The 26,450-nt window shown below is 47.9% G+C and overlaps 1 protein-coding gene and 1 non-coding gene across 2 annotated transcripts in view; both read left to right on the top strand.

Annotated features, from left to right (window-relative positions):
* The window catches only part of LOC135921538 (two pore potassium channel protein sup-9-like), a 76,232-nt gene that overhangs the window by 1,457 nt on the left and 48,325 nt on the right, over positions 1–26,450 (top strand). The window lies entirely within an intron of this gene.
* On the top strand, positions 2,151–2,225 carry TRNAS-GGA (transfer RNA serine (anticodon GGA)). Its single transcript has one exon. It is a non-coding gene; the product is annotated as a tRNA-Ser (tRNA).

Genomic DNA, 26,450 nt, shown 5'->3' with positions numbered 1-26,450 from the left:
CAGTTTATGGCTGTGCCCCAACGCAAATCCGAAATGACTGCCGCAAATCTTTGAGCCCGTTTCCTGTCGTGTGTCCTGCACAACGTTCACTGTTGCTCAAGCTCCCTAAGCTTTGAGGCTTTTGCGTAAATGTTGGTTCGGTAGCTGCAGGAAGGCGTGTAGAACTGACAAGAAAACGTTTGTTTGTCTGTTTGTTTGTTTGTTTGTGCGTCTTTTAACTTATTTTCTTTCATACGTTGGGACGTAACATAAGCTACAAGACTGTTCACTGATCTCAAGAGATAGAGAGAGAGAGAAGGAGAAGGAATGGCAGGGAGGTTAACCCGACTAAGTCCAGTTTGCTACCCAACAAGTGGGGAGGGAAATGGGGAGTGAAAGAGAGAGAAAAAAAACATGAGTCTATACCGCACTTTCACATGCACTAAGTTAGGTGTAGGATGTCTATAGTCGGGCATTCAATTAAGTATGTTGCCTTCAGGTAGTGAAAAAGCGCTCGAACTGCTTTTTGGGCCAATGAACTGTGAGGTCAGGCTCCCAAGATCTTCGCTTCCGTAAATGGCCTGTCATACAGTCTATTCAAGGCACACTGGAGAGTTTGACTTTGATTATCAAAGCGAGAACAGTGACAGAGAAGGTGACTGATGGTCTCTTCACGCTTTCACTTAGTGCACATTGGTGAGTCCGCCATTCCAATACGATAGCTGTAGGAGTTGGTGAATGCTACTCCTACCCACAGCCGACACAGCAGTGTTGTGTCACGTCGTGAAAGGTTTGCTGGTAATTTAAGTGATAGCTCGAGGCTGTATAAACGACAGTTGGAGTTCTGTGGTGTGTGCAAGTAACTTAACGTGATGGTACGAGCGAGACTGCGAAGCTCTCTTGCAGCGTCTACTCTCGATAATGGTATAAGGAGTGTCAGTGCACCAGCCTGGGCACGTCAGGCAGCGTCATCGGTGAGGTGATTACCAACGATGCCACAATGTCCCGGCAGCCACTGAAAGATGATATCATGTCCTCATTCAGAAGTGCGATGGCAAGTTTCGTTGATTTGACACACCAGCTGTTCATAAATGCCACGTCGTAAACCTCGCAAGCTCTGGAGGGCTGCTTTCGAATCACAAAATATTGCCTCAAACTGATCTCAAGATTTCTTTAGGTGCTAAGACCGGCACCTGTTTATCCGGCCTAACAGTTTCGTTGTCATATACATGCATACCTACAGGAAGCAGTTTTACAGCTACGACAGCCACAAGCTAGAAATTAGGTTTGCTGGCTTCATCTTTTCTTCCCATTCTCGATTCCGGCGTTGTGGGCCAGTGCTGCCGCCTTTGTCATGGTGTCGCCGGGCCACCTGCTCGTTCTCAGCTTCGCCCTCGCCAGATGAGCACGAAAAAAAAAATGTAAAAGTAGATTCAGCACATACGTTGGAATATACGTGAGCGAAGAGATTGTATTAGATGCTTCGCAGCTAATGGCGACGCCCGCGTAATTGCATTTGTCGTCATCCTATACAGCACGTAATCTTACCCAGTGTCTGTGTCTATGCATCGCACACATCACAACTTTAATTTCACCCATTTTGTTTTATTACATGTTTATGCACTACACCGTTCGCAAAGTATGCCGAACCCAGAGCACCCAAATCAGGCGAATGCACCGTGTGAGATCTCTGAGCCGCGACGTCAGAAGGATCATGGCTATATATGACGCTTGTACACGGAAGAATGGTGTTGAATCTGATGACAAGTGCGTGTAGCAGAGAAGCAGGAGAACATATTGTTACGTGAACGAAGGGTTAAGAACTGGAGACTGTTGACAAAGTATGTTTACAAAGGGTAACTGCAGCGCTGGCCAGTTCAGCCGACAGCTCTAGAGCCACAGAGCGCTACGTCGTCTTCGTCGGGGCGCCCGCGTGCATCGTCCACAAGAAACAAGCAATATGCATGTGTCATGCGCATTACACATCATGCATGTCATGCAAACGCTTTTGAAGATTTTGTACCTCTTAAGTCGCAGCGACAGATATAAATTCTGGAGGATTGACCAAGGACGGTTGAGTCCAGTATGGTTTCCGCAGAACTACTACGTCAAACTCTTGCCTTTGCTTCGTGTTGTCGACGAATTCGACTTCGCCCTGCCATCTGCTAGCCGCCTGGTTAGCTCAGATGGTAGAGCGGCTGCCCCGGAAAGGCGGTGGTCCCGGGTTCGAGTCCCGGACCAGGACGAATTTTTCTTCAAATGAGGCTTTTCTTTCAAGGAACCCGTATGGGTTTCCTTTGTAGCAATTGCTACGAACAGGTGGATGTCTCATTTTCCCTTTATTCATTACTTCTCTCCACCTTGCGGGTTTCCGCAGAACTACTACGTCAAACTCTTGCCTTTGCTTCGTGTTGTCGAGAAATTCGACTTCGCCCTGCCATCTGCTAGCCGCCTGGTTAGTTCAGATGGCAGAGCGGCTGCCCCGGAAAGGCGGTGGTCCCGGGTTCGAGTCCCGGACCAGGACGAATTTTTCTTGAAATGAGGCTTTTCTTTCTAGGAACCCGTATGGGTTTCCTTTGTAGCAATTGCTACGAACAGGTGGATGTCTCATTTTCCCTTTATTCAAGGACGGGCACATGACCATTGGTACGTGCTCATTGACCAAGTCAAACAAAATCGAGTAAATCGAGGACGCCGTTGACTATCCATTAAGATGTCTGTGTGCTTTAGAGATATAGCTAGGAGCCGACATTGTATTACAGGTTTTATGACGTGATCGATTAGTTGTTTGTTCACGCAAAACAGAGGCGCGCTCACGGCAACTATGTTTTGTTGGTCAGAACACGGGGCTAATATAGGGCCGTTCGGCTGGAACTTGCAGCCGGCGCTCATAAAAACCTTGCGATCCAATATAAAGCCACGCCGAAACCCTGCAGAGGAAGGTGCGGACAAAGAAAGCTTTACTTTAACAAAAGTTTGCCAGCAATGTCGCTGGCCATTGAATTCATACCTCTACGTTGCAATGTACAGTCGGGAGCCGATAACCACTACTAACCACTAGTGCTAACCACTGTGCTAACCACTCTGTGGACCACTGTGCTGTGTGATTACGCTAACCGTGGTGCTATCGCGCAATGTTCGCGCCATGACAATTAGTGCGCGAGTCTAGCGCGGCACGCAGGCTCCGAGAGTGGTGACGACTGCGTACGTATTTCGGAGGTCACAGCAGTGGATACTGCAGCGGACGACAAATTGTCTGCATCGCAAAGAATGAATCTCGAGAACATGGAGATATCCGCAGTGAGAGATGCCTGCTCCTGTCGCATTAAGTGCGAGGCAAGAGGAATCGTTCAAACCTCCTCTTCACACACACACACACACACAAACACACACACACACACAAACACAAACACACACACACACACACACGCAAAAAGAGTTATTTCGTTAGAATCGTTCGTAAGCGCAAATCCTAGCCAATCCTATTGTTGGGCATCAGGTTAGCGAATGCGGCCGGCGAAAGCAAGGAACATTTGCGAACAAAAAAGAGCCTCGTGCATTTGCTCCCTGATTACTTTCTCCCCCTTTCCCTCTTTTTGTTTGCTCGGGCTAGACTTATAGATAACACACACGCTTCAAGTAGGAAATAGACAGAGAACTGCTACGCTTGGCGAATAATGGGGGCAGACACAATATAGCTTGCTATGTGGCGAGCGCGCATGACATAGCAGCAAGCTGAGACTACGGCCTCACCTTGTTGCGCGCACACGTGACCTTGAAAGGCGTGCCACAGTTTTCAATGCGCACGATCGACTCGCGTCACAAATCGCACTCCGATTCTCACCTGCATATGTTTGGGCCTCGACTGACGTGTCAAAGTAAAACGGAGTAGGTGAACTGCGTACATGCTTGTATATTCAGCCATACATGTTCGTGCTCGTCATGCCAGCGCGAAAAAACCGCGCGCGTCGGAAAGCAGACCTAGCGGGTCGGGAATGCAATAAACGCTGCGCTTGGGCGCTGCGCGTAGGCTGTATTGCTAGAGGGACACTGAAGATGAACACCGAAGCAGTTTAGCCTGAGCCAGTGTATTTTTTTTTTTTGGGCTCTATTTGCATTCATATGGCGGCACAGGTTTGGCTAGTATCGAGAGGTAAAGGAAAACAAGATTATATATATATATATATATATATATATATATATATATATATATATATATATATATATATATATATATATATATATATATATATAGAGAGAGAGAGAGAGAGAGAGAGAGAGAGAGAGAGAGAGAGAATGCAGGCGTCTGCTTCAGGCGTCTCGTCAACACCTCGCTCGAGAACAGAGCTCATGAGCTCGGTGCCTGACGCTCGATCAACAGACCTACCTGCCTGTGTATCGTACTGCATATCATATTGACCGCAAACGAAGACGGGGACAGCGGAAGAGAACGCAAAAACAACACGGGTGGTGTCGTACTGGTATCGTGTCGTACTTCTTTCAGGCTGCTTACCAACCGGGAAAACCGGAAAAACCGGGAATTCTCAGAGATATTGAATAGTCTGGAAATACTCAGGGAGATCTCAGGGAATTTTCGCTTCTATCAGCAAAAATTTGCTGCAATTTTATCGAAAGGGAGAAAAGTGGCGATAACGCTAGCTGGCTCGACTAAAACACAGAGGAATCGTAAGGAATCCTCGTTGATGCCATGTCGACGGCTGGAGGAATTGCCACTGTACGGTCAACGATCGACTTCCGCACGTCCGACAGCAGCGCCACGTACACCATAGGGATAATGTATAAGAACGTCTGAAATTTCGGTCCGATTGCCCGGACTTTTTGCCGTGACCGCAGGTCCGAAATGGCATTAGTCAAAGCCACCACTTTCGTTTTTGAGTTTTTGAGTATCTCGCCGCCTCGAACCGGCGCTCTCACGCAGATCCGCTCGCAGCCATCACCGCGGAAACGCCAGGCATAGCTGCTTCGACGTTCGCTATTAAGTGTCTTGCCGTTTGGTGCCGTGTTTCTTTTATCGAAAGGATTCGCCGCTATCAGCAATGGTACCGACTCCGCCTTTGTGCTACTGGCGATCGGCTTCGGAGCTTGCAAAGCACGGCGCGTTGCATAAAGCCGGGTCTCGAAAGTCAGCTTTGCCTTTTTGCAGAAGTGTTACGCGGTGAAGCATAAACGTGAGAAGGGGCAATTGTCACGGGACACAGCACGTATTCCTTAATTGTACACACGTGCACCCGACCATCTCCTGTCACAGTACGAGCACCGATATGCCTAATAAGTGTACTGGCAGTCCTTCAGAGCTTTTTAGGATCTGTCTGTGGCAATCTTGAGCCCTCAAAATCAGTAAAAGACGTGCATTCAATTTTTTGTCATCCTCGCTTTCTTGAAATGCGCGGTTTTTCGGACTTTTTTGCGGCCCCTAGGGAGTGGGAAAAATTGGACGCTGACAGTACAACTAACCAACAGGGTGCTTCAAACGGTCCATGGGGCAAACGCGTGGCAGAAGGACAACGAGCACAGAAAGGACCTGCACATTGAGGAATGAAAGGGAAAGGAAGCGTGCCCGGAACTTCTTTGAAGGAGCATGAGCTCAAAAAACAAAGTGTGGTCTGACGCTGAGATGCAGGTTTCCCTATACCAAACCAAAATAAAAGCTTTAAATCAGTGAAATGCAACACTGAGGCATTGTGCGGGGGCTGAGAGTATGTCAGGACAGTTGAGGTTGACTTTATTACCAGCTGTTGAGGGAAAATCTCCTTTGTGACCAAGTTTCGGGCCTCATACCAATGAGTTTGCTATCAGTCGATAGAAATCGTTCATATTCGAAAATATTTCATTCGGTATGCATCTCCTTCTTATTCGTATTTGAGAGCGTTCAACTCGATATGCAGTGGGTTTTACCATTCTTTTGGAAGGTGTTTTATTCAGTGTGCAGTTTACTAACCCCCTTCCTTCTGCTTTCTTTTTTGAATAAAATAATTGCTACTCCTTACTATTCAAACTGGATTAAGTAATTTTTAACATGCTTGCTAGAGGGTGATAGCATTGGGCAACATGGTGCGAGCCTGTCTCGATATAAAACAAAGTTCTGTTTCACTCAGGGAATTTTGCAAAATTACTCAGGGAGTTTGGAAATGTCAACTTGGTAGACACGTTGTTCTTTGTATCGTACTGGATTGTTACATAAACCGCGTTACGAGCTCTGTTCTCAGCCAGGCGGGGACCATGCGCCTGAAACACACGCCTGTGTTCTTTGCTATTATATATATATATATATATATATATATATATATATATATATATATATATATATATATATATATATATATATATATATATATATATCTAGTATCACTTATTGACATATAGACAGTTGCACGAATAGCCTCTTCCTAGCTTTAAATTCATGGTTTGAAACAAGTTTTTCGAGAAAGAATGGCTGCCGTATAACTGGCTTTCCAAATTCTTTCTTTTCTTTTTTTTTCTAAGTACACGGGTGTTTTCGCATTTAGCCCAACACCATAGCCACTGAGCACCCACGGTAGGTAGGGGTTGCATAGGTACTGCCGTTAAATGCAGTTTCCTCCCTTTTGGTTGGCGTCTTTTCTTTTTTGATGTGACATCAATTTACCACCCGACCAAACGAGATGTCGTCAATGCGTCGATTTCATCGAGACGTCCACTGCAGAGGAATATGACGTTGCGGAGTCGTCCTGTGTGAACGTGGCGTTGATCTTCGCAGCACCTGAAGATGTATGCAAGCGCAAAGCCCTTTAAGAGTTCGATCAGGAAAGGTGAAAGGTCAGCAACCGTCACCGAACTTAAACAAAGCTTTCGCTGTGGCAAAACAATTTTACGATTCTATTCTTTATCAAAGGCAAAGCTCCTTGAAGAATGTGATTGCCCGATAGCGCCGCAAAGTTAATAGACGCTCGCCCTTGAAAATATATATATTTTTATGCGTTGCATATTGCAATCACTCAGTTCAGCCCTTGGGCGCGGCCGGGCAGCCACCATTGAGGGTATGAGCCATTGTTCATTGCTGCGCGTCTCATATGTTGGTCTATTCTCCTTTAAGTTTGCTATGTTTGTTATTAAGTTGCTTCTATTTTTATGCGTTGCATATTGCAATCACTCAGTTCAGCCCTTGGGCGCGGCCGGGCAGCCACCATTGACCTTTAGCGCAACCACGTGACGTGACGTCACGACAGCCGGAGGAAAAGCTGGGCCCCAACTCACGCAATATGCAACGCATTCTTGGCTTAACCAAGCTAAGCCTGGGCATTTTTTCACTCGTGTCCACTTACGTCCGCATTCATTCACTGAAACTCACTGAGACTCGCAGTCACGTATTAGATATCAGTGCGCTTGTCAGGGAGCGTGCCTGCCAATGTGTGGTTTATGTACGTTACGTAAGATTGGTCGAAGTAGACCCTTTCGTCAAGAGTCATTACGTAAAACGAATGACGAACGATAAAACGTCTTTTCCGGAAACCATCGACGTAGGCAGAAAACCTATTTTTGAAGGGAGGGGTGGGACATGCAGACGCTGTCGCAGGTCCCTGCCACACAAAAAATTTCGCGGGAAGGGAGAGGGAGTGGCACGTGTCTGGAGTGTCCCCCCCCCCGCCCTCCCGCTCTCGGCTACGGTTCTGCTGTAACTTAAAATATGGATGTCTTAAATTTGGAACGCTGGATAAAAAATTCTAGCACAGTTGTGGAAGAGGCCGCCGATTGGCGTAAAATACAGACCGGGGTGTTCCCCCATTTAAAATTGCTAAACGTCATTTATCCCACTCGTTATAAGGCCAGCTGTCCTTGGTGCGGTGGCATACCTACCCTAATGCACATAACCTGGGAGTGCACTAAGCACCCTCATAGGCCAAACACCAGTAGGACAATGGAGCAGTGTGAGGCACAGCTCGCCCGCTCCGACCTGGCAGGACAAAAGTCCCTAATTAGCCAGGTCAGGCAGGCGCCACAGGCCACTGGGGCCCTGGACTGAGAGGCTTCGACCACCCCTCCTTCAAATCTTTACAATTACAATAAAGTTTCTCTCTCTCTCTCTCTAGCACAGTTGACACATTCACAAGCGATTACGTAAAAAATAAATAATGTGATGACATTGCACCAAAACAAAAAAATCACGCAACTCAACCGGAAACACGACAAACTACGGTTACCGAGCCATTGGCAGTAAAGAAAAAGCGATGACAGAGTGACAGCATTCCTTATTTAAATCAGCGGCTGAAAGTACACGTGCCACCTGTGTCTCGGAAAACAAGTTCCATTTCTGACCGTGCACAACCGTACGGGAGTGCGCGCAGCTTTCGGACAAGGTGCAATGACCTCAGGAGGACGGATACGTGACATCCACGTGTCCTCTGAGGCTTTGGCCAAAGTTTCGCGCGGCCCTCCTTGTCGGCAACAGACGCCGAAACAGCGTCTTGCATTACCGCAATGTCGTCGTTCGCTGCCGTTGTATGCAGAGGCAGCGGAGGCCGGCTGAGGCAGGTGATGGACGCGTAACCACGTGATTAACAGCGTGAACTGCCAAGGACGAGATAACTGGATGAATGGATGGATGTTATGAGCGTCCCCTTTGGAACGGGGCGGTGGGTTGCGCCACCAAGCTTTTGTTATTATACTGCCTAATGTCCTACCTAGGTTAAACAACAAAAAAAAACGGGAAAAAAACACCATGAACTACCCCACCCAAATTTTCTGATCACCGATTTCGAAGTGTGATTTTGTACGTCTCCGTTTTTTGTCGTTTCCCTACCTTTTTTTCCACCAATCCTCTAATCACCTCTTACTAATGCCTATTGCGGACCTGTTTACTTTTCCACTGCTCTCGCTGAACTCAAGGGCTTCAAGGAGGCCAGTTGCGCCTAAACCGACCGCTGGGTAGACGTCTTCACATTCTAATAAAACATGCTCCATAGTCTCCCTAGCTTTACTGCAGCAAGCACATGATTCTTCTTCCGTCTTATATCTCGCTTTATAGGTGCGTGTTCTAAGACATTCCGATCTCGCTTCGACAAGTAATGAGCTTCGCTTTGAGTTATCATAAATTCTTTCTTTCCTGATTTCATTTTTTCCTCTTAAGTAGTTACTCATGGCAAGTTTCCTTTCCATTGCCGCCACCCATGAGATTATTTCGGCCTCTCTGACTTTCCGCTTGACCTTCTTTGTTGCTGTGTTGCCCACCCTACAGGCTGTATACTTGCTGGTAAGCTTCTTAGTTCTTTTCCTCCATTGTGAGTCAATGTTTTTCCTCTACAAATACCTGAACACTCTCCCAGCCCATTTACTTTCTTCCATATTCCTCATTCGTTCTTCATAATCAAATTTACTGTGAGCTTCCCTCACCTCAAAACTAGTCCAGCCCATATCACCCTGCACAGCTTCATTTGCAGTCTTCCCGTGAGCGCCCAATGCGAGGCGACCCATTGACCTTTGGTTCCCGTCGAGTCCTGACTGTACTCCTGATTGAAAGCAAACAACCGCATTTCCAAAAGTAAGTCCTGGAACCATTACACCTTTCCACATACCTCGGAGGACCTCGTACCTATTGTATCCCCATGGCGCTATGTGCTTCATTATGGCTGCATTTCCCTTCCCCTTCACTGTTATTGTTTTTTCCTGTGTTTACATATATCTATTGCCTTCGTTTATCCATATACCAAGATATTTATGTTCTGTTACCCGAGGTATTTCCTGGCCCTGTATCTCCACTGTCTGTTTTCGTTGAATACATAACACCTGATTTTCTAACACTAAATTTCAAACCTAAATTGTTGCCTTCCTGCCCACAGATATTTGCCATACGTTGCAAATCACTTTGCTTGTTAGCTAGCAACACAATGTCGTCCGCATGAAATAAACCTGGGGCTCGTCATGACGGTGAGCGCCCTCTGGTGCCGATTACGAGCAGACTTGTATATATTTGGGAATTTTCGCAAGGAATTGCCAGAAAATTGTGAGAACTTTAGAAAGGAACTACGCAGAATGTGCAAGTTCTGAAAAAAAAATTCCGAACTTTACAAATTACTTTTATCGGAATTTGTCGCGGCAGGTAAGGGGTAAATAAATAGGCGGCGCCCACGGAAGCGTGGTGAAAAGCGTAACCGACAATCAACATTCCGAAGAGAGAGAGAGAGAGAGAGGAAAGGGGAAAGGCAGGGAGGTTAACCAGAGGGAGAGATCCGGTTTGCTACCCTACGCTGGGGAAAGAGGGGAGGGGGAGGTAAAGTGGTAACAAAGTAGAGATAAAGAAAGAGAGGAGCGTAGACGTACAATCACAGTTGGTCACTGTCGCCGCATCCTGCCACTGCACAGCACAGCCGGAAATTTCGAATACACGTAGGCGCGTCTTGCTCCGAGAAACGACTTTCTAACAGTGGCTATAGCTTGCGAAAAACGATCGCCAGAAAAAAAAAAAAAAGATGGGAAATAGACGCCTTTGTCACTTCTTTAGTGGTGTGAGGGTAGCACTATCTTTTGAAAGCGATTCGGAAACGAATAGAATAGTGCCGCAACTGAATCGAATCGAATATGGAACACTTTTCGAATATTTTTTTAATATAGAACGGCTGTTTTCGCAATTATTATACGACGGTACTCGCGTCCTAGCATTCGTAACGTTCGCAAATTTGGGTCGTTACATTGTGATTTTTAAAGCGTTGTCCATCGTCAAAACTACAAATGGAGCATTAAATAAAGCAGCAAATAAAGAGTCTGTTCGTATACGAACGGCTCCTCGCAAATGTGTATATTTAGCAAAGTCTTACGACCTAAGCTGCGTAGCCGTTTCCACTACCTATAAGCTCCCACGCTTTATGCCAATACTATGCCCGCGGCGATGAAAATTATCACAATTTTCGCTCCAATTATATGTTTTATTGCGCACAGTTGGTGTTTCGGCACATTCGAAAAGTACTCGAAAATATATTCGTATAATCACGAATAGTAACTACTTGATTCGAAGACCGAATACCGAAGACGCGAAACGCGATTCGTTATATTCGAAATCATCCGAATATTCGTCCACTCCTACGAATTTCTTTATCGTCATCGCGCGAAGCGTCGACCACACGGCATGTCGGTGCCCTGTAATGACGAGAACGGCGAGATATTCGACGTTATAGCCCTGGCGTAACTGCTTGTACAACTCACTGGCTATATAACGAGTTCTCTCGAGTTTATGGATCATTCTGTTAAGTTTATCGGGGCTTTCCTTCAAGCATATTTGTCGTGGAATGAGGATACCTTTAACTGCAACTAAATTTGCTCGATTACTAGCGCTTCCTAAAGTGGTTTCGCTTTACATTTAGTATTTGCGTTTACTATTACGCTAAAACGCTTCAGAAAGTTAAATAACAATCGAGCTAATTCATATCATTGCGCTTTATTTGCCTTACTCAAGCGCAATGATGCCATGGCGGCCGCATTTCGATGGGGGCGAAATGGGAAAACACCCGTGTGCTTAGACTTAGGCGCACGTTTAAAGAATCCCAGGTGGTCGAAATTTCCGGAGTCCTCCACTACGGCGAATCAGAAAGTGGTTTTAGCACGTTAAACCCTATAATATATATTTTTAATCAAGTGCAATGATAGGAATTAGCCGGTTCGTTTAGCTACTCACGTATTCGCGTGCGTATTCCACGGGCTCCGATAAAACTACGAGACGTTTTCCAGCACAGGGTTGCGGTACTGTTCAAATAATCAATTCAGTTTTGCTGTAATGAGCGAGTTTACGACAGTTTAACCAGTGATCCAAGAAACTCGTTCGGCCTCGGTCGACGTAATGAAACCCATGGTCGTAACTTATTTTACTGCCACGACATTTACTGCATTCCCTGGAGATCTGTTGCGTCTGTTTCGGTGACGTCAGCAGGAAAGGGGGAACACAGAGAGACTGTAAAATCTCGCACACGCAAGCGGAACTCGTTTTACCACGAAATTCGAAGATCCGTGCAAGCGAAAAAAAAAACACTGCTCCCGCGACTCGAGCCCCGGCAGCTGCTTCCCAGGCTCGTATCTCACGCTTCCCGTAACTCTAATCTTCGAAGCCAGTCGCAACAATAGAAAGCTTCTACACGCTGGTGCGCGCACGCGTTTTCGCGTGGCCTTACTGGCGGAATTTCGTTCTCCTCGGACCGAACAGCAACTCGGCCGGAGACATCCGGTGCTCAAACTAGGCAGAGTGTGTTTTAATGGTGCCCCGTTATGTGACACTCCTTAACTGGAGAAGAAAACGAAACTATAGCATTAGAAAGCGTCTGCCGCTTCGCGACCTCTTACGTCTGCTGATAGCAGTGCGCCGACACGGAATTTAATAAGAGACTTATGCTGCTGCGCAGCCTCGCCAGATGTCGCCACGAGCGCTGCTGTTCGGAGAAGTACAGACGGCAAATTGGATGCAAAGGGTGGGAAACATGAAAAAAAAATACAGTATATGGAGGTCTACATTTACGGAAAGAAATAAATTATAAGAGAAAATCTGCACGATAACGCGAAGGGCGCTGCCTCGGTATTCGAAACCCCGAGCTGACTGCCTGAGGACTCACAGCAGACGAAGCGTGTGTCTCCTGCAGAAAAAAAAAAGTCTGGAAACGAACTCAACGCATCCTAATGGAATACCAAGATATTCGCCCGGCCCGAACCGTAGGGAACGTCCGTTTTTCGGAATCTCCGCGGGATTCAAAACGTATGGAAGCATTACCTCGTCGGAGTGATCGAGATAAGCAAAAGTCGTTTAGAGCTTTGGTGGGGGGAAATGTGTAGATAACAGATTGATAGTCACAGTCGTTACAGGCATAGATAACTTCACAATATAGAGATAGAGTTTCTAATGAAGAGAGAAACAAATCACGACGATATAGACAAAGTGCTGAACTGCGATAGATCTGCAGTAACACCTGATTAGCCCAAGCAGCTTAGGTCAATGTGTGTCACTGCACAGTTTCGAAATGGTTATGCTAGTAGAAGTTATCATCGTTAATCATATTCCGGTTATGGAATAAAAGCTGGTTGTGTTACTAACGATAGGCTATGAACGAAAAGAAAGGAAACCGAGGCCTGGTTTTTATTAGTCATATCATAAGAAGCCAACAAACAAATACGCTAAAAACATCTTAGGGGAAGTTAGTTGTACATATGAATTGAATTAAAGAAATCACAAATAAATGTAAATGAAAGTAGATGAATAAAACAACTGGCCGCAGCTGGGGCACGAATCCACGCCTTCGCATTACGCGTGTGATGCTCTTACCAATTGACATGGCGCGGCGTCGTTTTCTCATAAACTTTCTGGGGTACTCATGTTTATCTGCTAGAATTAAACGTGGGAGCGTCAGCCAGTGCCACCACTCACGGCCTTGACGGTGGATGTGGAACATCCTTCCTGCCGTAGGCATTGCGTGCACGTGATCATTTTTGGGTGAAGGCAGCTTGCTAATAAACCCACACATGCTACCTGGAGGCATAAATGCTGCCGGATTCGAGGCCCGATTTTTATTAGCCGTATCGTAAGAAGCCAACAAACAGAGACACGAAGTACACAGCATAGGGAAAGTTAGTTGTACATGTTAATTGAATTTTAAAAATTACGAATTAATGGAAATGAAAGTGGATGAAAAAACGACTGGCCGCAAATGTGGTACGAACCCACGTCTTCGCATTACTTGTGCGATGCTCTTACTTCACGAATGTTTTTTCATCCACTTTTATTTCCATTACTCATATTTAACGTAATTTAAATTTAGGCATTTTCAAAATTATATTATTAAGTACACGTAATTTCCCCGATGCTTTGCTTGGTGTCTTTATTTGTTGGCTTCCTATGATATAACGATAGGTTAGGAACATGTAGCAGTGTATGTTACCGACGTGTGCAGCTGGCTTAGTAATAGTAGCGCTAGTATAATTTACCAACTGAAAATAATAGCCGTTACTATCGTAGTTGCATTGTCATCGTCAGCAGTGAACGTATGCTCTGTCTCGTGCATAATCACCGCATTGGTGCGTCCTTAATTAGGTCCCCTATATTCCATTAAGAAGAACGCACGTTATGACATACGAAAACCACATTTCGCGCCTTTTTTTGTTGTTGTTATCATTACGTTAGGCTGTCAAATAATGGGTCACGTCAATGTGAAGAATATTAAACGGTCGGCGCGACTGCGCTGAGCTCACTGACACAACCGAAAAAAAAAATTGGAGGCTTATCAAGGTTAAGCCCAGTGGATGCGAAGCATCCACTGGGCTTAACCTTAGCGTATCCTTAGCGTTTGGAGGCATCTTGACCGCATACACGCCCGGCGCAAAGACGCTGGCGCGGTTGCGAGCACAGAGACTGACGCGACGGCGGGCGCGCGCCGCTTCATCCCTGGCGTGACGTCACATATCACGTGATGCAGCGATGGTCGCGCCGCCGCCGCGTCGCGCGCGACGGCGCGAACCGAAGCGTGGAGGCCTCCGCCGGGCGACGTCCTACGGCGCGATATGAGGCCCCATCTGCAGCCGTTGTGACGTCATCACGTGACGTCACATCATGTGATCTCACTTCAGGGTCAATGGTGGCCACCGCCGGGAGGCAACCGACGGCACGATATGAGGCCCCATCTGCAGCCGGTGTGACGTCATCACGTGACGTCATGTCACGTGACCTACTTGAAGGTCACTTGAAGGTCAATGGTGGCCACCGCCGGGAGGCGACCGACAGCGCGATATGAGGCCCCATCTGCAGCCTCTGTGACGTCATGTCACGTGACCCCACTTCAGGGTCAATGGTGGCCACCGCCGGGCGTCGCGCGAAGGCCCGAAACCTACGTTAATATGCTTCGCATAAAAAAAAGAAAGGACAGCAACGTGTTGCGATGTATAACGAACGTATTACTGTGTAACGTTTCTTGAGCAGCGACCTCTTGTGAAATTTATAGCGTATAGCACACGCTATAGTTGCGTACGCTAAACTAAAGCTGTCTATTATGACCGTACTTACTGTGGCGGCGCAGTTCGCGCCGGCGAGTATCTATGTATTTGGGCAAATCAGCTTTAAATTTACGTTTCAGACCATTAGAGCTGCACAATGTACTTGGGCCTTCCAGCAGCGCTGGTAGTCGCTTGAGCGCAACGAATGTCCTCGCGTGCTTCCTCAGAACCAGTGAGCGGCCTTTAATTACCAGACAATTTAGGTACTCCTTAGTGTGTGTGCGTGTGTGCGTGTCTGTGTGTGCGTGTGTGTGTGTGTGTTTGTGTGTGTGCGTGTGTGTGTGTGTGTGTGTGTGTGTGTGTGTGTGTGTGTGTGTGTGTGTGTGTGTGTGTGTGTGTGTGTGTGTGTCCTGTGTGTCTGTGTTTCTTCTTTGTCCGTCGTCGTTTTAGCGCCTTCACTTCAGATCAAAAATGCTTAACCAACACGCCCAACTATCCATCCTAACAGCACTGGTGCGCGCAACGTAACGTCTAACATCCTCTCACCACTCTCGCATAGGACTAAACGCTGAAGGCATCACGCATTCGCCGCCAACATCACCGCTAGTTATCGTCAATCAAAGCAAACACCACGCAAAGTTCGCTTACGTCGATTCCCACAGTCCGTGTGATCCGCATAATCTTCTTTCTCTTTTAATTTTGGCATCAGAAAGTATGTTTTTAAGAACCTTTCGTGGCACATCGACTCACGTTTCAGACAAAAAGTTTTGTCCGCAGGCTGCTCTTACATGTAGACTATATGAAAATAGGCTTTCTTACGCGGCCCCCAGAAAATGTCGTTGCAGTTTGCATTTAATGCACTCGATTCTGGCATTGAAACGGTATCAAAGGGCATTAAAAACGCCGGAGCCCGCGGAAACTTTCTGGCAGCGGTACAACGGCAACGTGTCTCAAAGCGACGAGGATAGAAAGAGCACGAGAGAGGAATGGAAGGGGACTCACAAAGACCAAAGAGGAAAAGACCGAGTGCCGACGCCATCGATCCCGCCACAAAAGGTTTCTCCCCGGGCAGTTTTGCTCCCGAGCCTCCGGCACGTCTTCGGTGAGCGAGGCATTCCAGACCTAACGAATTGCAGTGGTTCGGAGATTTGTGCTTCGCTGACAGGACCCATCGGGTACGCCACCGGTCGGAACAATGCCGTTGTGTGGTACACGCCAGTAAAAATGTCAGGGGGCAAGGAGAGCGAAGTTCCGCAGTGCGGTGAACGTGCACGGGGAGTATCGGCGAGCGAGGATTTCTCCCGTGTCTTCTCACCGGCGAAAGGTTGGTTGGTTGGTTGGTTGGTTGGTTGGTTGAAGGTTTATTTCCGCAACTGGTGTTGCGAGGACAGCCAGGGAAAAAGCTGTATAGACAGCTTGAGAGGTCCTGGCTTCCTCTTACAGTGCAGCATTGACGGCGGCGGAGTACAACAACAAACAAAACGTGAGGAGAAAAACAAATAAAAAAAAACACGTACGTTCGGTACAGAGAATGAGACATGCACGTTCAGTACGCAGTACATTGTACTTGTACAGTACAAAACTACACGAACATTTGGGGCAATTCTTTCAGAGAAATATTAGATAAATCAATATTCTCGTAGCAGTACAAATGGTCAGTCCGTACTCCAGTTCTCGCAGATCGCAAGCTTCGCGTGTCTCCTCTGTACGTGTGCTCGATACGCAAGGATAATTATGATGCGAAGCTTTATTTTTGTTTTGCGAATCCTCCTAACGTTTTCTGACCGCGGCTGCTGCTTGCACAGGGTGTTGCCGAATACCCGCGCACGTGACGTTCTCGCGAGAGAGCACGTGCGTTCGAGAGCAAGTGCTTTCGAGATCACGTGCGTTCGAGATCACGTGCGTTCGAGAGCACGTGCTTTCAAGAGCACGTGCGTTAGAGATCACGTGCTTTTCAAGGTCACGTGCGTTAGAGAGCACGAGCTTTCAAGATCACGTGCGTTAGAGAGCACGTGAGCACGTTAGAGAGCACGTGATGCCCACATGTTGCAGCATGGCACATTGCCCCGCAGTTACATGTTGTTGACTCCCAGGAATTTTGGTCCGATTGGCTTTGAAATTGGCATTTATTTAGGCCTCGCTGTAGCTGTTTTTATGGAAAATTGCGGATATTTAGAGCTAAGAATGCCCCTTACCTGTATACGTGGGATGTGTGCACATTTGCAGTAACTTAGTTTTCTTTTCTCGAGGATGCTACGCGGAATAAGTTCAGTATCACAATAAACATAAGCATTTGCCGCGTTTACAGTACGTGTTTACGTTATTTCGGCGCGGTGATAACTCATGACGTCTAACGCCTCGATTTTGATGATCTTAGTGTGATTAGTAGGCCTCTACCTCAGCTCCTTACAAATATGACATTCACTTAGGCAAACACTCGATGAAAGAAATCAATGGACCAGTGAATGAATTCTGATCGCCTTGCTAAGCCACCATTTAGAGGAACACTAGAGAATAAAATCAGCTGAGCCGCCTTTGTAAATTCTTACCGTCAGAGGAGGAGCGATAAGCCACAAGAGGCGCAAATACGAAACACATGAGGTGATGAAGCATTTGGAGTTCCCGCCCCAGCCTGCTGTGGCGTCAAGGATGTGAAATTTTTACGACGTCCGTATGAGGCTCAGACCTAGTATACTTTTTTTTTCGGTGAAAAAAAAAATGGCTGTGGCTTAGGTAAGGTTAAGCCCAGGATGCGAAGCATACTAGCCTTTATTTTAGTTGTTGAACCACTGTTTAGCCTGGTGAACTGCTGTTGCTTGGCTATATTTGGTTCGGCTAGACGAAGAAACAACTCATGCATTACTTCTTCGCCTTCAAGAGTGGAACGCGACAGCGTTCCCGTCGACCCGCCAAGGGGTGTAAGACAATGGGCTACAGGGCAGCGACTACGCGCCCCGCATTGGACGCGGTGAGCGTCGAGCAAAGCAGCGTTCGGCGCGGCAACGAAATGTGCGCCTGAGCAAGAGACGCACGCCTTAGAAACAGCTCGTTTCTAAGGCAACACCGCATTCACTAGAGGCGCTTTTGTACCGCGTTGAAGCATCGTAATCGTGGCTCAGTGGTAGCGTCTCCGTCCCACACTCCGGAGACCCTGGTTCGATTCCCACCCAGCCCGTCTTGCAAGAGTTGAGCCAAAGCCACTTCTCCTCTGTCGTGACGTCACGGTGTCACGTGATTTCATGGTCACCGCCGCGCCTGAGGAGCTGGGTTGAGCCCTCGTAATATGCTTCGCATAAAAAATTATGGGGTTTTACGTGCCAAAACCACTTTCTGATTATGAGGCACGCCGTAGAGGAGGACTCCGGAAATTTGGACCACCTGCGGTTCTTTAACGTGCACCTAAATCTAAGCACACGGGTGTTTTCGCATTTCGCCCCCATCGAAATGCGGCCGCCATGGTCGGGATTCGATCCCGCGACCTCGTACTCAGCAGCCCAACACCATAGCCACTGAGCAACCACGGCGGGTTTTTTTTCGGTGAAGATCAACTACAACGTACTACCAGAAAAGCAAAAGAGAACCTAATGAGTATCGACAACGTTTACGGCACCACAACGGCTCAACTGCAGACAAAAAAACACCTCAGTTCATCACGTGACACTGACCTACTGCCGCTATGGTTTCGTCGCGAAATTTAAAAAAAAAAGGAAGGTATCGGTCTTCACTTTCTCTTCTAGTGTCAACCTCTTTCGCCGAAATTAATGAAAATACAGTTCTGCAGTCAATCTAAACTGCTTGATGAATTTAGGCATTATGTCGGTTTGTAACGTTTAAATTAAACTGTTCTTCCTTTCTTGTAGACCATGTAACGTTCACAGAGTCGTAGAAGAAAAAAACCGTCAAGTCCATTTTTAGGACTTCCAATCTGTTTTCTCTCTCTCTCTCTCTCTGTCTCTGTCTCTCTCTCTCACTCTCTCTCTTTTCGTTTTTTCTTTCTTTTTTTTTACGGGAAGTTCGGAGACATTCCAGAGGAAGTGCGGAGACAGTGGCCCTAGGTCCACAGGCCATCTGTCGACATTTCTCATAGGCTCTATATGTCAGCCCACTTACCGACCTATCTACTACAGACCAGCTTAATCTACTCTTTTTTTTTACCGCTTTACAAGGACAGTGCTACCTCACTTCGTGTTCTTTGCGACCCGTTTTCAATCAATCGCCTACAGGACCGGTGGACCCAATACCGGCACCGGGCAGACTGGAGTACAGCGTTAATATAACTGGCACAGCAGTGGCGACGCGCCGAGGCGAGATGTACCGGGCAACCGTCTTTCGTCTTTACTTACAACGCCCGCAGCGTGCGTGCGTGTGTGCGTGCGTGTGTGTGTGTGTGCGTGTGTGTGTGTGTGTGTGTGTGTGTGTGTGTGTGTGTGTGTGTGTGTGTGTGTGTGTGTGTGTGTGTGTGTGTGTGTACCAGCTCTGCGAGCGCTGCAGCACTGCTGCCGGTAACCCTCGCGCGCACTGCACAGCAGCTGCACCGCGGTACACGCGCGTATTGCTGAGGTGTCTTAGACGCGGCGCAATATCGAACGTTCGTCGGTTGATTTCTTGTCATTTCCTCGGGTGGACGTCGGGGGAACCCGAGGCCTGTACGGCCTGTCACAGTTGTCGCCTGTCTGTCGTGCCTCGCGGTTGAGCGATCGCCGGGAACGGGGCGTCGTTAGAGCGGCGAAGACGTGCTGCCTGCCCTCCTGCCTGCCTCTCACTCGGAGGCTCCTTTTCCCACCGACGTACCCTCTCCCTCCTGTCTTCCTCTCTCTCATCCCTATACTCACCCTGCTTCCTTGTCTCTTTCGTCACCCCGCAGACCTGTCTTTTCGACGACACGCGTGATATCGGTGTCGCAGATGCGGGTTCCAATGGTTGTTGAACACGGGCGCATAGTCGCGCTTACCGAGGCGTGTTTCTGGTTATAAAAAAGAGCGCGTACTTATTAAAGTATGCCGCGCCTTTCACTGGGACAAAGTGGCGCTGGTTGAATACTTATTCGATTCATTCATTCATTCATTGGGTTTAACGTCCCAAAGCAACCCTGGATCAGTTTTGACCACCCAGGGCGCTTGAATGCGCACCTAAACCTGAGTACACGAGCGTTTTAATGCGATCGCCATTCTCGGGGTACCTCACGCACCGTCTGTCTATCCATGCCTTTATAGCTCCATGGTCGAACGGGTGCCACGTTGAGCTGCCGCGCCGAGGCAGCAGGGCTCGAAGCCACCCGTCGCAACAACTTGGGAGACGGGATGTGTGGGGCACTGTGTTTGTACCACTGTTTCAATTAACCTCTTTCACGCCAACTCCGCAAGTGGAGACAACGGGCAACTGAGTATTGCCGAGAGAGAGAAAACAAGGGTAGGAAAGGCAGGGAGGTCAACCAGAACAGCATCCGGTTTGCTACCCTACACTGGGGGTGGAGGAAAGGGGAATAGAAAGAGGAAGAAAGGGAGAGAGTGAGCACTGAGTACGTGTGGGAGGGACACCATACACAAGCATGCTATAAACGGTCTGTTAAGCCCGTGCACTTCAAGTACCGCTCTAGTGCCGAACCTGAACAAACCTTTGCGAGGTGAAGTTGTGTCGCTGGTTATGAGCAACCAGCTGCGCGCCACCTTCTTTCAACGAACTTCTTTGACGCCAGCTTGGGCCACAGGTTATGCGCAGCTCTTCCGTGAACCTCTGTGACGCCAACTTGGATCACACAGTATGTTCCAGTGGGTATGTGCCGTTCTTCATTTACAATAAAAAAAACACACATTTAAAAGTTCTGCGGTGCTGAGCGCAACCGAACCCGCGATACGTGTATTCAGACAAACTTCTCTGAATGTGTCTTCACAAACGCGCCAAACGCGGACTTCCTGGCGGCACCGCCAGATGGCACAGCGTGTTTTAAAACAGAAGCGCCACAGAGGAGCCAGGATGCACACACGCCTCATACGTATGGCGCGTTCCGGCGTTGGTACTACGGCGTGTGTGGCCACATACATTGCTTCGGTGCTAATCGCACTGACGTCGACATCCATTCAGAGACCGGAGTCTTCCCAGAATCCTTTTGCATTTCGCCGCCGTGCTAAGCGCGACGTCGCGCTTGGCAGCACTAGGCCATGACCACTAAAGCCTGCACGGCGAGTGAAGTTCCTATGTGAATTTTTTGGAACTCGTTTTGCACATTTAACCTGAGGAGATCCATTTTTCTTGTGGCCTTTGGTTGTATTCAAAAAGTGCTGTACAACATCGTTAACACTCTATACCGTTTAAATAAAACGTTCTAGATATGAAGCTTAACTTTACGCTCCGTCGTATAACATGATCCACGTGCATATCATTTATGTCCTTCTCGATAAGGTTTTCGGGATAAAGGACACTGGCGTTCGGCTTTCGGGCACGACGTTGCAGGTTTAATTCCCGAACGCGGCCGTAGCATTTCGATGGCGGCCACAAAGAAAAACGAAAGGAAAAGAGAGAGGCGCTGGCGTGCTTACATTTCGGTGGACATTTAAGAACCCGAGGCAGCCTGAAAATGGACGGGAGCAGTTTGCAGACGTTTTTTCTTTATTTTTGTCTCTTCGAAGAACAGTACAGTACATGTGCACGCAGAACTGGCTCTCTAAAACAGATCTACTTTTTTCTTGTGTGTGCCGTTACAAATCCATCCACATTCGTAAACGCGGGGTCACCGCTTTGACCGGAGACAGCGCGCACTGTGGCGTCGTTCACGGTAATTAAATGAGCCTAATTAAGCTGGATTGTGAGGTAGTTGGTAAAAGCAAGAACGGAGTTCTGGCGTCTGGGAAGTTGTTTTCTTTTACGAATTAGCGGGCGACAGACCACTTTCTGATACTGCACTTGTTTTTTCCCGCCGGTCCTGTCTGTCTCTAGCCTGCAGTAAAAGTCCTTCTTTGTATGGCCGACCGTGCAGTTGTCTTTCTTGCGGATAATCATTATTTGTGTGTGTGTGTGTGTGTGTGTGTGTGTGTGTGTGTGTGTGTGTGTGTGTGTGTGTGTGTGTGTGTGTGTGTGTGTGTTTCTCTCCTTCGAGTCGTAGTTCTGCTTCAGGGGCGAACACCCTGTAGCTTGCCCATAGATATACTCAAAACGAGAGGACAAAGCTCGACAGGTCGTTACTCTTCACTCGAGTGGCTGCGATGCGATAGCATTATGAGATCCTATATCTTTCAATGATTATCTATCGACATTCTATTATCGACGATATCCTTCGTCATTGTCATCTATGACTAGGAACCTTATGATCTGCAGCTCCTGTCTGCTTGGTGCCGTCTAGTGCTTCCGATCACTTAATGTGACTGCTAAGGATTGTCACGGTGTTCAAACTTGCTGCGTATTTGTTTCGCGAACTCGCTTACCTACTATGTCTGGACAAATAGCCATGTAATAACGAAAACAGTTTTGCACTTGTGAGGGTGTCGAAGGTGGGGAGCTGGAGCCGCATTTTGTAAAGATACTTCTCCTTAAGACTACTGACGTTGTTGATGTGCGACGTAACAACAGTTCAACTAAAGGTATCTTTTGTCGATAGGTCCAGACATGTAGACTCCTCACCAATACCGGGAACTAAGCTGGACTTCAACAGCGACGACTCGGTCTAACAGGCCTTCAGAAGATGTAGTTTATTGATCTCCATCTTCGACTTCACACTCTCTTTAAACCATTTGCGTCAAAGGCACGGCGCAATCGACAACGGTGTTGTCTAGCGCAGTAGCCATTGTACGGACGTCGCAGACCCGACGTCCCAGCCAACAGGACTCAGCCGTGGTTGTGGTTTGGTTTGGTTTTGTTTCCCTTCTAGTTACAACGCATAGCCATTATGAGACACTTGGTATGAGTTGGGTGGAGTTTGTACAATACATTTAGTTCTGGCTAAAGAAGAGTGGAAACATTTGGGGAATAATCGGATGAATAGAAAACACCGCAATGTACTACCGTAACTGAGCACACCCACAGAAAAAAAATGATGAGCTTAAAATAGGTTGAAGTTTCTCAACGGCTGAGCAAGCTTCCCTATGACAGTGCCCTAGGGAGTATAGCCCCCAGTGAAAGAATATCAGGAATGGAAAAAAAAATTCAATCCAAGTTATCGAAACGGTACTTTTTTTTTCCTCTTACAGATGACGAACAATTAGTGGCCTAGAGCATCCCTCCTCCTCCCCGTAAATGGCATTGAGGCTTTCCTCTCGAGATTGATACGGCTCATTTTCCGCACTGTCCGTTTGTGTGAACCCGACAAAAAGTCAGGCGATGCGGCTTTTTCTGTTCCAAATCCAGTTGCTAGCTCCACGTAAACGTCTAGGTGGTGGGTCTCGGCGAGGGTCGGAAGGGGATTGGGTCAGCCTTACTGCGAGTAGGTTTTAGAAGTGGTTTATTTCGGTTTCCCTCTGCAGAAGACGCATGTCCGCCAAGGGCAAATTCCCAAGAGCCGGATGAAATCACACGCACAAAAAAAGAGAGGGAGAGACTCACTCAGTTCTGGCGTTGGCGTTTGCCAGTGTGTTCTTCCTTTTTTTTTTCCCTTGCGTCCGGTTCTATGCTTAACGAGCCAATGAACTGCCACACCTGTGGTTCTCGTATAGACGTTGCGTGAGACAGTGGACGAGCGTGGGCGACGCGGCTCGGACTCGTTGCTCGCTATATGCGGTGCAGGCAAGCGTAACACAGCTCTCGTGCGTTCCCGTTTTCTCTCGCGACGTCTGCAACACTTCCGTTATTCCAACGCGCGGTCCGTCTTCATTTCGGAGCGCATAACACGCGAGGTGGTAGCCGTCCCGGGAATATCGCGCCGGAAACGAGGACGGTAAACCACGCCCGCCGCGCAGACGAGCCAGGCGCCCCCCTGCGGCAAGTCGCCGCAGTGGCGCCCACTGCCGCCATGGCGTGCCCTTTTCGTTGCTAAGCCTCCTCACTCTGGCCTGCCACGGTTCTCGCCCCTGGCCTGCCAGGCCTTTCTTTTGTTGCTCCTCGAGCCACGAAAGAGTTACTGGCAGCCATAGCTTATCGTGTGGTGGTTGCGCGGCGGTGTCGTCAACGAGTCCCTGCAGGCGGTCCGCAGAGCCCTGGGGCTCGAATCTTTCGTCCAGATGTGCAACACGTGCGGCGCCCTTGGTCCTTATCTGTGCCGGCGCGGTGGGCACTGTGGCGCTCGTAAAAAGTACCAGAAGTTCGCGCCCGTACGTTCGTGTATGTCTCAGGGTTACTAGGCGCGAGCCCCTTTTTCGCTGAATCGAAGAGCCGGCGCATGCCAGACGTCGGCCACTCCGTTTTCATCGCGGCGTCCGCTGTGACAGTGTGCGTCGGCGCATATTTCTCCCTTGTTTGTAAGGAAAGTCCCTGCGAGGAACAAAACCAAATGACTTACATTTGCGGCGACACAGTGTGACAAAAAAATGAGCTGAGGCCGTGGCCACCTAAGCAACAAAGCCGCTACTTCGGATGCCCCTTCTTCAGAGGAGCTGCCGTTTCTGTCGTCCGTCTGATGGTGTAGCCGCAGCATTATCAGCAGTTTTGTCGATTTATTTATTTATTTATTTATTTATTTATTTATTTATTTATTTATTTATTTATTTATTTATTTATTTATTTATTTATTTATTTATTTTACGTCACAGTGAGAAAGGTGAGCAGTATAGGCAGGAAGGTTAACAGGAATGTCCAGTTTGCTACCCTACGCGTGCGCAGGGGGAAGGGGATTGTGAAAGAGAAAATGTGAGCTTAAGTTATGTACGCGCACTGGACAGTATCGTGCCAAGGTACATTAGCCTCCTTTCAATGTATTTGTTCGCCTTGGCATTGGGGCGTACCGTATATGTATATCCTCCCGATCTACCCTTTAAGAAGAGAAGAACGCGAACCGGGTTCGCACAACTGTGTCTTACCCATCACTTCAATTTCTTTCTTTTTAACTGGCGCTATTGTTTTGCCTATTACACGCAAGCATCGTTGTTTGCGGGTTCGTTACGAGATACTCGTCCTCTAACAAAACCTAGCCTCTGTACCACTTCATCTGTGTATGAAATGCGTCATAGGCGTACCTTCTGATTGTGGGCGAAAGGGATTAACCCTGGGCCGTATCGGCACACCAAAACCTCCTTCATCGCAAGCCAACAAGAAAGAAAGAAAGAAAGAAAGAAAGAAAGAAAGAAAGAAAGAAAGAAAAAGGAATGAGGGCCTTCTCGCGCATTTCCTCAGCGAGTGGCGCGCTGGCATCGCGCACAGAAAAAGCAATCCGGAAAGAAGCGAGGTGTGTGCTATCTTTTGTTTCGTGTGCGAACTTGGCTTTCATCTGTCTTTCTCATTACAGAACTGTGCGAAAGCTCCTTTTCTTTCCTAATTTCTAGTTTAAAGTGACTATCTGTGAAGTGTTCATGAAATATACTTGCGTGCGCTTTAAAGGTGCCTTCTACAGTCTGTATCGTGAGGCTGTTAGATATGGAGCTGTTTCCTGCGATTACTTCGAGTTCCCCAAACCACTTCGAGTCGCAGCACAGCTAATTGAGGAATGCCGAAGCAGGAAAGCACATTCCAGAGGAGCGGCCGAGCAAACAAGTTTAAGGCAACAAGTTCACGTGCCAACAAGTTCGTGCGCCGCCGGGATTAGCAGGCGGGCCTCGGACAATGGAGCATGAGCAGCCCTCCCCTTCTCCTCGTTAGAAGTGCATTGCCAGTCTGCGAGGCAAGACCGCAGAGAGCCGCCAGGTGTGACACCGCGACACGGGCGCCTACCATTGGCTGAAAGTGGCGTCATCGGAGCGGACTCTCCCATTGGTCAAACATGACGTGACTTGCAGTGCTCGAAGGGTTTATAAGAAGCCTTCCAGAGAGACCTGAGCATTATGGGACATTCCCTGATTCACCTCTCTCGAACTTCTTGCCGCGGGCCGCAGCGTCCGAGTTGCTGCCGGCCCGTAATGACTGTACAACTGTTACTTGACGTCTCACCTCCTTGTATATAATGTAGAATAAATACTCCCAAGTTTTGGGTTTTTCATCCCGAAGTCCGTACTCCAACCCCTACATCTGGTGGCAGCGGTGGGATCGCCTCCGAATGCATCAGCTGGTGGCAGCGCTACGGATAAACCTTCGTCGAGAGAGATCCTAAGGAACCGGGAAGAGCGAAGAAGAGAGAGCCTTCGTCGAAAGAGGTCCGAAGAAACTGGGAGTAGCGAAGAAGGAGCGAGCCTTCGACCCAGGGAGTCCGGAGGAACCAGGAACAGCGGACAAATGAACCGGATGGCAGGGTGCTGCAACCGTAAGTGAGCGCGTGGTTTTTTTCCTTATGATTCGCCAGACTCAAATGTTGTGTGTTCATTTTGATAGTTCTGGGAATCGGGAGTTTGATGCATTGTGTGTTTGCACAAATTAATAAGGAAAACAGTTCTAACCACCTGTCGGGGCAGCTGCCATGGATCTTAGAAGGTTGACGAGGTTAGACTTGTTGTTGGTGTGCGACGATT

The sequence above is a fragment of the Dermacentor albipictus genome, chromosome 7 (assembly GCF_038994185.2).
Source record: "Dermacentor albipictus isolate Rhodes 1998 colony chromosome 7, USDA_Dalb.pri_finalv2, whole genome shotgun sequence".
NCBI lineage: Eukaryota > Metazoa > Arthropoda > Arachnida > Ixodida > Ixodidae > Dermacentor > Dermacentor albipictus.
The sequence above is the reverse complement of the archived record's forward strand: the minus strand, read 5'-3'. Positions and strand labels throughout refer to the sequence as shown.